At 45.1% G+C, this 13,019-nt stretch overlaps 1 protein-coding gene and 1 long non-coding RNA gene across 2 annotated transcripts in view; one reads left to right on the top strand and one right to left on the bottom strand.

Moving 5' to 3' along the window:
• The window catches only part of LOC133423749 (B-cell receptor CD22-like), a 44,481-nt gene that overhangs the window by 29,678 nt on the left and 1,784 nt on the right, over positions 1-13,019 (bottom strand). The gene's annotated exons all lie outside the window — the stretch shown is intronic.
• On the top strand, positions 4,854-6,004 carry LOC133423599 (uncharacterized). The gene is made up of 3 exons (XR_009770823.1): positions 4,854-4,882; positions 4,982-5,009; positions 5,615-6,004. It is a non-coding gene; the product is annotated as an uncharacterized LOC133423599 (long non-coding RNA).

Below are 13,019 nucleotides of genomic sequence, written 5' to 3' on the forward strand. Positions count from 1 at the left end.
AGCAAGGAGCTCCTTAACATCCCAGACCAGGTCACCCCCTTCCAGGACCCGTGGCGGGGGGGGAAGGGGAACTGGGGCAGAGAGAACGCTGGAGACTACGGGTTTGAGACGTGACACATGAAACACGGGGTGAACCTTGAGGGACGCTGGAAGGTGGAGGCGTACCGCCATGGGGTTGATGATGCGGTCAATGGTATATGGGCCAACATAGCGGGGTCCCATCTTCCGGGAGGTGGCAGGAAGTGGCAGGTCCTGGGCCAACAAGTACACCTCTTGACCCGGACTGTAGGCTGGTGCTGGCCTCCTCCGTCGATCGGCAGTCCGCCGAGACCGCTCGTTGGCCCGTAGCATGGCCCTCCGTGCAGTCTTCCAGATGCGCTGGCAACGATGGAGATGAGCTTGGGTGGAAGGGACCGCCACCTCTAGCTCCTGGCTTGGGAACAACGGGGGTTGGTAACCTAAGGAGCATTCGAAGGGAGACAACCCAGTAGCAGAACTTTCCAGAGTGTTAATGGCATACTCCACCCAAGGTAGGTACTTGCTCCAGGAGGCAGGGTTGCTGGTGGTAGCGCAACGTAGGGCCGCTTCCACAACCTGGTTAGCTCGCTCCGTCTGCCCATTGGTCTGTGGGTGGTATCCCGAAGAAAGACTGGCTGTGGCCCCAATCCCACTGCAGAAAGTCTGCCACACCTTAGCAGTGAACTGGGGACCACGGTCCGAGACAATATCCTGGGGAATCCCGTGGAGGCGTACGACATGGGTCACCAGGAGTTCTGCAGTCTCAGCAGCTGTGGGGAGTTTGGGCAGGGCAACAAGGTGAACAGCTTTACTGAACCGGTCAACAATGGTGAGTATGGTATCGTTACCTTGGGATGAGGGGAGCCCAGTCACAAAATCCACCCCCACATGAGACCATGGCCGACTGGGGACTGGGAGGGGGCGTAGGAGACCTGCTGGGGGCTGATGAGAGGCCTTACTGCGGGAGCAGACATCACAGGCAGCTACAAACTCCCTCGTGTCAGCCTCAAGGGACGGCCACCAGAAGCGCCTGCGGATGAAAGCCGCCGTACGTCGAGCACCGGGATGGCAGACGAAACGACTGGCATGACCCCACTGAAGTACTTGGGACCGGACAGCATCAGGTACAAACAGGCGGTTACGGGGTCCATTGCCAGGATCAGGTTGGGTGCGTTGAGCCGTTCTTACCACCGTCTCGATTCCCCAGGTGACGGCACCCACAACCCGGGCCGGGGGGAGAATAGTGTCCGGGGTAGCAAGGGCTTTGGTGGATTCCTCGGATTCCAGGCGGGAGAGGGCATCAGCCCTCGCATTCTTGGAGCCTGGGCGAAAGGTGAGGGTAAAATTGAAGCGGCTGAAGAAGAGTGCCCAGCGTGCTTGTCGGGGGTTAAGTCTCTTGGCGGTTCTCACGTATGTTAGGTTTTTGTGGTCAGACCATACAATAAAGGGTTCCTTTGCCCCCTCCAGCCAATGCCGCCATTCCTCCAGCGCAGCATGAACTGCTAGAAGCTCCCGATTACCCACGTCATAGTTCCTCTCTGCTGGGGAGAATCGCCGGGAGAGGTATGCACATGGGTGGATCTTCTGATCCTCCTCCGACCGCTGGGAGAGAACGGCTCCAATCCCTGTGTCTGACGCATCGACCTCCACAATGAACTGGCGTGCTGGGTCAGGATGGGAGAGCACAGGCGCCTTAGTGAATAGGCCCTTCAGGGTCCCAAACGCCGACTCTGCATCAGGGGTCCAGCAAAAAGGACGAAGGGTGGAGGTGAGCGCAGTGAGAGGGGCGGCGACCCGACTGAACCCTGGGACAAACCGTCTATAAAAATTGGCAAACCCCAAGAAGCGCCGGAGTTGGGTCTTGTCAGAAGGGGTAGGCCAGTCCTCTACTGCCCGGATCTTCTTGGGGTCGGCACGAACGTGACCCTTCTCCACAACATGGCCCAGAAATTCCACTGAGGCGGAGTGGAACACACACTTCTCAGCCTTAACAAACAGGCGATTCTCCAAAAGCCTTTGAAGGACGAGGCGGACATGTTGTTGGTGCTCCTCCTCAGTCCTGGAGAACACCAGGATGTCATCTAGGTAGACCACCACAAAAATGTTCAACATATCCCGGAGGACGTCGTTCACCAACGCCTGGAAGACGGCTGGGGCATTCGTCAGGCCGAAAGGCATGACGAGATATTCGAAGTGGCCCAGGTGGGTATTGAAAGCTGTCTTCCATTCGTCTCCTTCCCGAATGCGCACTAGGTGGTAGGCGTTGCGGAGGTCCAACTTAGTGAAAACAGAGGCGTGGGTCAGGGGTTCAAACATGGAACTTAAGAGGGGGAGTGGATACCTGTTCTTAACTGTGATGGTGTTTAGTTGTCGATAATCTATGCAGGGCCTCAGGCCGCCATCCTTCTTCGCCACAAAGAAGAAGCCTGCGCCTACCGCGGAGGATGATGGCCTTATGATGCCTGAGGCGAGGGACTCTGTGATATAATTGCGCATAGTCTCCTTCTCAGGGACAGAGAGGTTAAACAGCCGACCAACCGGAAGAGCTGCCCCAGGAAGGAGATCTATGGAGCAATCATAAGGGCGGTGAGGGGGGAGTGAAAGGGCCTGAAGTTTACTAAACACGGAAGCTAGATCGTGATAGATAGAGGGGACACCAGAAAGGTCTGGAGGAGAGACCGATCGCCGAGGGCTACTGGACGGAGAGCGGGCAGAGCGAAGGCAGTTGGCGTGGCAAGCAATGCTCCAGCCCAAAATCCGTCCAGCAGACCACGAGATGTGGGGATCATGTCTCTCCAACCAGGGCCTACCTAACACCAGGGGAGCAGTGGGAGCGTGTAACACCAAAAAACGTGCAGTCTCCACGTGATTCCCTGAAAGCGTCAATGTGAGAGGAGCAGTGCAGTGCGTAACCTTACCTAGAGAGTGGCCATCTAAGGCTTGGACGGTGCAGGTGGAGTCAAGGGGAACGAGTGGGATACCAGCTTGACGGGCTAGGGAAATGTCTATCAAACACTCGTCCGCCCCTGAATCCACCAGAGCGCTAACAGAGAGTGACTCGGTGCCCCATGAAAGAGTGGCAGGGAAAAGATGGTTCTTGGGTTGGGGTAGTGTGGTCTTGCTCACCAGGATCCCCTTAGCTAGCGAGCCAGGTCTTTTGGGCGGACAGGGCAGGCTCTGATGAAGTGCCCCTCCTTCCCACAATAAAGACAGAGTCGACCCCGCATACGCTCCTCTCGTTCCTCAGGCAGGAGGCGTGACCTGGCCACCTCCATGGGTTCATCAGAGGCTCCTCCAGACGATGGCTTAGGTGAGAGAGGGAATGTGGGGCCCGATGGGTAACTTCCACCACCATCGGGGTTAATAGGGGAACGGGCCGTGTATGCTCTGGGTGTAGCCCCTGAGCGTTGAGCACGTTCCTGGCGTCTCTCTCTCAGTCGTGCATCCATCTGCAGAGCAAGGGTGACCAGAGCATTGAGGGTAGCTGGTGGGTCTCTTCCAACGATCAGATCCTTTATTGCGTCACTCAGACCTCTCCGGTACGCGCTCCGGAGAGCCAGGTCGCCCCACCCACTGTCTGCGGCAATCACCCGAAAGTCCAAGGTGTAGTCAGCGACAGAGCGAGTCCCCTGCTGGAGGGTGTGTAGCCGGCTGGCCGCGTCCGCCCCGTCAGCCGGGTGATCAAACACCAGTCTGAACTCTGCGAGGAATCTTGCGTAGTCCTTGGAGAGAGACACATCCTGGCCAACGGCTGCAATGGCCCAGCTGAGGGCTTTGTCCGAGAGGAGGGACATGATCAAGGCGATCCGGGCCTCGTCGGACCCATAACGTGAGGGCTGGTGGGTAAACAGGAGTTGGCACTGACCGAGAAACCCCTTGCACTGGGCAAAATCTCCCGAAAAACTCTTGGGACATGGGAGTTTGGGCTCTGTGCTAGGTTCAGGGGGGTTATGACCAGACGGGACCAAGGGGCTGGGCTGAGGGGCTGCAGAAGGGCCGCTAAGCCGGGAGACAACCTCGGTCAGGGAAGCGAGCTGAGCGCCAATGGTCGCCAGGGCAGCAGCGTTGGTCTGAGAGGTGATCTGGAGAGTGGAAATCTCCCCTGTGACCCGTGTGAAAGCCTGGGTGAGCTGGCTGTTTAGGCCTGCAAGCTGGGCATCATGCTCGCGGACTCTGGTTTGGAGGCCCTCGGGGTCAGGGAGCTTGGGCATAGTGGCGGGTGGGGCACCCGCCTGTCTGGGTTGGCTAGGGTCCATATTTGGCTTGATTGTTCTGTAGGGTCCGACCCCAAAACCTTAGGTGAACCCGGGTAGCCAACCACAAACAGGCAGGAGACCAAACGATTTAAATAAAGAGCCAGAAGGCTGTTTATTAAAGTGAAGGGGAAAAAAACTGACTCAGGGGTTGATCCAGGGGGTGAAGGCAGAGGAAACGTGGGAGCGATGGTTGGGGGTCCAGGTGACAAGGGTCAGCCGTGAGTTGGCAGCAGGGAGGGGGCCACAGAGATCCACGAGAATGGCTTGGAGGGGAAGGCGTCGAGGAGGGGTCCAGGGAGGCAACGGAGACACAGGAACAAAAAGCCTTGGGACAAAAAAAACAGAGGGATTAAGGTAAGCACGGCACAGAGGTTCAAACTGGAGGTCTGAAAAAGCTAGAGATAGTTTCCTGAAAGGCCAGATTTAGTTACCGCATGGGTTCAGTACAATCAAGCACTGAGTGAAGGTCCAGGTCTTCTTTTAAGCCTGGGCTGGTGATCAGTGGCAGCTGGGGTTGAATGCAGATCAGCAGCACCTGTGCTGCTGGCTCTCCCAGCCAGAGGAGGAGGACTCCTAACACTCATGGTCTGTCTACTCGTCTGTGTTTGGTAAGTGTTTCTGTTCTGCATGAAATTACACTCTTCAGTATCCCTATTTAACCTGAAAAACAGTTCAGTCATAACCACGTCTCTCTAATGTCCTTCTAGGAAGCTTAAACTTCAACCCAAGACTCAGGTGAGTAAACTGTCCAGTTCTGACCAGTACATTTAAGAATTTACTCATAATAGAGAACAAATGGGCTTTGAGTACAAACATTACACATATGAGTAAATACATTTTAGATAGATGGATGGATGGATGGATGGATGGATGGATGGATGGATGGATGGATGGATGGATGGATGGATGGATGGATGGATGGACGGACGGACAGACACTTTATTAATCCCAAGGGAAATTCAAGGTATCAGCTGCCCAAAGGCCAAGTTAATCAATGACAAACAGAAAAACTTGGTTAGTGACATATAACAACATAATAGTGCATTGCATCAAAGAAAGTGTCAAATGTAGATTATAATACAAATAAATAAATATGATGATGTGGAAACAGTTTTGAAGTGGATCTAAGTGTGTGTTGATCATGACCCTCCCTGCCCCCAGTGAGGAGTTGTACAGTCTTATGGCCAGGGGGACAAAATAGTTCTTGCTCTGTTTGTATATATAAGCAATGTTGGAAAATCTTTAACTTTACAAGACGGCTTCAATTTTTGCTTGAGTCGTGAAAATAAACCTTTTTAGATGTATGGTGATGTCTCTACGTTTCTTGTTGAAAACAACAGAAACAAACAGACGTGGCTGGTCAAACGTCGCCCAGTCATACGGATGAAGAGTTCCTCTATGAGAACATGGACGTCTTCAGACCTGGACCTTCCTCCGTCTCGGAGCGGGACCGCAGACGGCAGCAGGGGACGGTGGGGAAGCAGGGCCGCGGGTCAGAGCCTGAACACCTCTCCACTCACGCTGAGAATTACTATGTTGAAATGAAGGAAACCTGATCTCCCTCTAGATCTCTGACTGATGCCACGAGGAACGTATTTATGATTATATTCATCTGTTTTGTGACAAAATGTGCTAAATATGTCAGTTTATCGCATATAATGACACACGTGAGTTTTTAAATATTATGTTTTACAAATTTAGCGTTATCTTCAAATTCTTTTAAAAACACAATTTCACAGTTTTAATTAGCTTTAATTAGCTAAAATTAGCTCAAATTTGAACTTGAAAATTTTCAAAATGCAATTTTCAAATGTAGCTTCATAAGCTAAACATTTTTAATTTATAGGTTTTTTTTGGTTTTTTTTTCAAGTTTACTACTTGGACACAACAATCATTGTTTCCATTATGTATTAATTGGTTAATTATTACTCCCAATAATCAATGTATTTATTTTTTTAAACTTTCTTTAAATATTGATTTTTTTATTTTTTGGCATATATTTGACTGCTTCTTCAATTGATTATTTCAGCTGTACTTGTAAGAATAAATTAATTAATTAAGCATTTGTGGAAAAATTCATTAACAAGTTGATTAATTAAGTTCAATGAATGCATCCTTTCTTCATCAAATAACCAAGTTAGCTGTAACTAAACTTTAACTTAAAGGGGACCTATTATTGCATCTAATACCTATTTTAAACAGGCCTTAAATGTCTTAAAAACAAGCTTTTGATTTTTTTTGCTAAATAAATTAGAAATTCAGCCTCTGAGCCATGTCTTTAGTATCCCATTCTTTAACCTCATTATCTATGAGGGATTCTGAGTGGGCGGGGCTATGATAATGAGGCTCTGCGCTGATTGGCTGCCTGAATGACACGTAGCAGAAGAGGGCACAAAGCATCGCTTGTGTTGGTTTTTACAACCAACAACAGAGCAATTCGCATGTCTAGCTCGAACAGATGTCATCACGATACACCGCTACGAAAAAATGGCGGAATGGCCAGAGTTAGTTGTGGTTTCACGCATCGCTCCCGTCGTTACGTAACGGCAGGAGCAGAATCTGAACGGCTCGTAGAAGTCACATCACACTGGACGGCTCATCCGGGCGGCTGTACAGACACTGCAGAATTTGGTTGCTTTCCTCCTTCTCTGAGTTGGCAGGCTGAGGAGAGACCACTTTATATATGTTAAAGCAAGAGAAAACGTGTTTTTCATAATAGGTCCCCTTTAAGATGTCAGATTAAAGTTGTGATGTAAAATGTTTATTTGCCCCTGTATTTCCTTTTGCTTAAGATTTGTGACGCTGTAAAAGTATCGTAGAGGATTTCGACCGGCTTCAAATACAGATGGCAACGCTCAAAAATGAGAATGCTGCTCTTTGAGAGATGTGGAACACGCAAGATACTAACGGAGGTGGTCGTTGCGGATCAATGGAAAGTATGGGAGGCCATCAGGCCTCCCATACTTTACGTTACCGCTGGATGGAGGAAAACCCCCCCCACAGTTTAGAAAAGCACGTCAGCTATCTCTCTTTGAGGTCTCACGTGAAGAGACATTCGCCATTTTCCTTTTGGCCTACGTACACACACACAAATATACACATTGCACCTGCTTGTAGGTCGTTGAGTAAAAATTGTATTTTTGAATACAAACAAGTTCACATGCTTGTATCATTCTCAATGCAGGTTTAATTAAGACCAGTCGGGTTTGTGTGTTTTATCATTGGCACTGCAAACTAATGTTATTCATGAATGTCAGCACAGATCATAGTATTATGGCGTTCCTTGTTGTATGTTATTGTGGACAGCAAATTACAGTATTCACTTTTAATGAGGCCTCGAGTAGTGAACCATTTGGTGATTCGGTGGGCAGCAAAGCCTCAGTGACTCATGGGGTTTCGTCTGACTATCACTAGTCCAAACCAGTAACCCACAAATCCAGATACCAATTCCAAGTGCACAGAATAGTCAGAAAACAGGCAGGTTTAAAAAGCCAAGAAGGACCAGAACAACAACCAAAGAAAAGCAAAATACATAGGCTGACTATAGAGCAGACTGGAGCAGCAAAGGAAATTCACACACTGACTGGTTTAAATACTGGCAGCAGCAGGTTTGTGGAGAACTGGAGGGAGAAGCTGGCCAGATGGGTGTGAGCAGGGGAGGGCAGGAACAAGAGGAGCAGGAAGCTGTCCAAGGGTCAATTTTTTACTAATTAAAGAGGACAAAGACACCGGCGCATTGTGCTGCAGAATGAAACAAAGTCAACCTCCATATCCTGTGATTCTCTGACCCCTCACGGCTGCTGTTATTATTGCACCTCTGATGCAAACAAAAGTGTCAAAGCTTTGAATAACAGAAGGCTATAATGAGTTAACTGTTCAACATAATGATCTTCGAGAGTGTTAACCATATAACCCAAATGCTTTCCCCACACCATGACTAGAAAAGGGTTTGATAGCAGCAGAGAAATAACTGGAGTTTGGATTAAAAATTATCCAACTTTTCACTTAGATAAACGTAATGTGGTTTTCAACCGAAGAAAAACAAGATAACATCTATCTCATCAACATAACTGGAAACATGAGAGAGAAAGACTGCACCACTTTATTTTCTGATTTACAAACAAATCATTCAGTCACGTACTTCAGAATGGAGAAACGACCATTCAGAGCAACAGCTTTTTTTCTGAAGTACAAAATATCAATATGAACTAAAAAATGAAATCAACTCAGCCTTTAGTGTAAATCAACACATTTCATAAGGCTTCAATGTAAAATGATGCAGGAATGCAGGAATAAAATCTGTTTGAGAGTTCGAGGTCGAGATATGTTTGTGTCCAAAAAAACTGAATATGGAATAAGAATATAAGTTTTTTAATGCCAATGTTTCTTGTAACACAGGAAACATCCCAACATGTATTTGTTTTTAACATATCAAAATCCTATTGTGGTCTGTTGTAGTGTAACTAAATGTGTAGTGGGTTGGAATAAAAGAATAGACATGTTAACGTAGCACAAACAGATATATATATAAACAGGAAAGGACGGACCAAGAAGGAGAGGAGCACGCCCTGTTCAGTTGCATCATTTGTGAGTGTTACAGGCCTCTGGAGGGTCCTGTAATTTTGCAGGAAAGAATGCAAAAAATGCAGGAGCTGTGGTCGGTCAGCAGGCTCTGATCTGCTTCATTAACAGGCAACATTTCCATGAACGTTACATACCGGTATATTTTTATGCATTTCAAAATACACACGCTTCCATTTATTTCCCAATTCCCTTTCTGAACATTGTAGTTCACTCATATATGAAACAAATAAATGTCTTTGCACCACATATACACAGTTGTTTTAGAACATTTCACTCACTGAAACATATACGTTATAGCTTTTATCTCAAAATACTGTATAAGTGTAGATATAACAGACTAAACATCTGCACACATATCTGTCAATAGTAACACATCAATATGAAGTGTCAAAGAAGATTTAAAACCTCACTTTAATAACCTGTAATTTTTCAGGAAAGAATACAGAAAATGCATGAGCTGTGGTCGGCCGGCCGGCTCTGATCCGAGCACAGACGCTTCTCAGCAGACAATCACCCTCAGCGCTCAGTAAGAAACTGCCCCTGCTGGCGAAATACCTCTATTACACTTAACAATCAAAACCTTAAAGGAAGTGCACTTTTTATGCAGATGGGCCCTTTTTCGTTAATAAACTACAATTGTGATCCTCCATTTGTAGGTGTCACATTTGCACCCTTGAATAAATGAATGTGTAAACAGCTATTACTGAGTACATAGACTTTCTAAATTTACCAACTATTTAAATCATATAATATGGTTTATAGTGTATACTATGAAAAGCTTTAGTTTACAAATAAAATTGGGGTAACCTTTAACTCAGCTGATCAACAGCAGAACAAATAACCAACTTCTGTGTTTAAAAGTAAATAAATAAAAACAGAATAAATATCTTCCCCCTTTCTGCTCAGACTGTGTGAAAGAGGAAGTTATCTTTTTGTGGCATTGTTGTCTCAACTCGGTTTGAGTGGTGAATTTTGAACTTTTGTTGATATTCAGAAGTCTAACATGTAAAGGATGTTTGAACAGAAGATGTTTATCAGCTTTTTCAGGCGTTCGTCACCTATAATGATGTACACCACTGATGTGATGTGCTATTTTTTCGCAAAGTTTCAACTAAGTCTTTTATATCAATTATTAATTGAAATCAATTAAACATCACTTGATCATTCTTATAGTGGAAGTGATAATACTGTAGTACAAATTATAAATAGTTAATAATGAGAAACCAGCCTTTATGTTTGACTGAACTGAAACTGAAACAATGAACACAATGTTGTCCCACACAATAAAGAAACCCCCTCATAAACAAAGGTTGGCTTCACTCAGTATTAACATCATAACCAACATCAATATAACCAGCTTCCTCTGGTTACTTCAAGTATTTAGCTTTTTCCCATCACTTGAGTTCAATGGTTTACATCCAGCCACTTCTCTTAGTCAAAACAATATCCTTCTGTCATCATGCCATTTTGCCACTACAAGTCACAATATCAGGACAGACAGAATAGTTACTTTAAAAGAATCTTTGGACTAGATCAAGAGCTAAAATGATCAATTTCTGTTTGTACGATGACCAGTAATTTTAATTTTAAGCAGCATGTTTCTAGGTCCCCCCCATCAAAAAGGTCAAACTCTTGACCGGTTTTTTTTGCTTTGTATTGAGGATGTCCACAAGTGATCATAGCTGTCTTCTATTTGAGTTGATCTCCCGTCCCGTCTTCGCACAGTGTCCTGATGATTTGTAATACAGGCTGAGCCTACCGTTATTTCTTAAACTGTAAAAAAGCTTGGGGGGGGACAAAAGCATGAGTTTGAAAAGTGGGGGGGGACATGCCCCCCCATGTTCCCAGTGGAAATTGCGCCGTTGCGCCTCACGGCGTTTAATTTTCACTCGCTTTATTTTTTATTTCTGCAGTTTTCATTATGGACCAATGTGTGTGCTGCTGAAATATGGAGAACACTGGAAACAGCTCCGCTCACTCAGACAAGTGCAAATTGCACTCAGCCGCAAAACTTTATGGGCGTGTTTGCTCCGGTATATCATTATAGAGCAAAATCTTTTGTGAATAGGACCTTAAAGCGGGGCAAATTGCGGGCGCAAATGCAGCGCAATTCACAGCGCTATTTGCGGGCGCAATCTGTTCTTTGTGGATTTACCCCTTAGATTCTCTGCCATGTTTGATCATACATTTTAGCTGGAATGTCATGATGTGGACAGACTTATCCATAGTTTTAACAGTCATTGTGAATCCATTTAAATCTGACCTCGTATGCAAAAGATGAGCATGTCCTGGATAAATCAATATATTCTGAATGCAGATGCAATGTGAGCATTTACTCTCTTGCAGTTCCGTCACATAGCTGCTATGTCCCAGGTGATTGTGGGGTCACATGTCAACATGCTGCATCAGTTTTACAGTTTTACAGTACTTGACTTCAGTAATGTTTAAAAGGGGTCAGATCAACAGCAGTTAACTACTTATCATTTATGTTGAGAAAGATATCTGGTGATGTCAGATTACCCACACTGGGGACTAACATCACCAGTGACAAATTGGGTGGGGTCCAATAAATAATCCACCAAACTCTATTAAAGTTTGACAGTTCTCCCTCTTTCTCTCTGTCGTCTCATATTCGGGTCAGTACGGTGCTCTGCTCTGAACAGGACCACGACATTAACAGAACTCGTCCAAACTCACCACAATCAATCATTTCCTAGAATTAACTTAAATCTCTTAGTTAAAGGCTAAATAATCTGCTTTTTGTAACTATTGCAGTAGCAATGAACAGGCTATTTAGCAGTTATTCATAATATTGATGCTGATAATAATTTGTAAAATCTAATTAATGGCAAAAGTAACCTAGAATATGAAATAATAAATGACCATTTACTGATTAATCAGCCTAAATCTTACTTTGTCAATCAAGTGTCCCTTTCAGAAACAGCATCAGAGAGTTGATCAGCTAATCCATAATGTCTAATATTGTCCCACTTGTTTTTTGAAAAAAAGATTGGATGGAGTAAATAAAAATAAAAATACTAACAGACTTTAAAAACTGAAAGATCTAAAATGTGTACAAAGAAAAAAAAAAAAAGCAAACAAACAAAAATAAAACTCCCAGGTGGTTTGCAGAGTTTATTATGCAGTTCCGGGACAAGTACTCAGTCATATAGTAGTTTTATTTTTACATAGAAAGCTAAAATATGATTTTGTAGTCATACATGATTGCAAAAATCAGTTTTACAAAGATGGTTAATCATGCATCTAAGCAACACACTACAGAAGCTGCACAACTGCTCGTTACTCTCTGAGGCCTGAATCAGTCCAGAGTTGTTTCCGAGAAAGTTTACCAGAAATCTGACTCAACTAATCACAAAATTTTTTACCAATTATATTTGGCAGTTTGGTATCAACAGCTGTTCCTTAAAAGTAAGTTCCCTATAAAAAAGTCTCGATCTTCCTTTTTTTTTTTCCCACTTAGGGTTTTGTTTGTTAAGTAACTAAATCAAATAGCGAAATTACTCCAAACTTTCAAAGTAAGCACAAAATCATGAAGCACAAAAAAAAAAAATCCAAACTCAGTTTTTCTTCACTTGAGCGTAGAGATCTCCTGGACCATCAGTAGTCTGAGGTGACTGATTCGCTGGTTCAGACACTTTAACCCGTGAATACACCGTATCCAGCTCCAGTTGATTCTGCAACAGGATCAACGTTGGTAAATATTTGGAACCAAAAAATTATCATCTCAGTAAAGACAAAAAATACAAATGGCAGGGAATCAGATAAAGTAACGTAAAAATAAATCATCAATGAAAAATTAGGAGAAAAGACCCATTCGCCTTAGAACAAATGAAGAGAATGAACATCTGTTCAACATATTGGCAATGGCCCGGTTTCCCAGATCAGTTAAGTAGTTCTTAACAGCGAAAGACTTCTTTCAAACCATCTTAAGGAGCCTGTGAAAGAACTACTTAACTGTTAAGAACTACTTAACTGATCTGGGAAACCGGGCCAATATCTGGTATAAGATCCTGCTAGTTGGTTTTATTATACTCACCAAACACATACAACCAGGAAGATGAACCCAACAATTCCTCCAATAATCTTCCAGTAAAGAGATTCATCAGATCTATCTGCTGCCCCCGCGACCCCGGAACGGAT

Source organism: Cololabis saira, chromosome 22 (assembly GCF_033807715.1).
Source record: "Cololabis saira isolate AMF1-May2022 chromosome 22, fColSai1.1, whole genome shotgun sequence".
Classification (NCBI taxonomy): domain Eukaryota; kingdom Metazoa; phylum Chordata; class Actinopteri; order Beloniformes; family Belonidae; genus Cololabis; species Cololabis saira.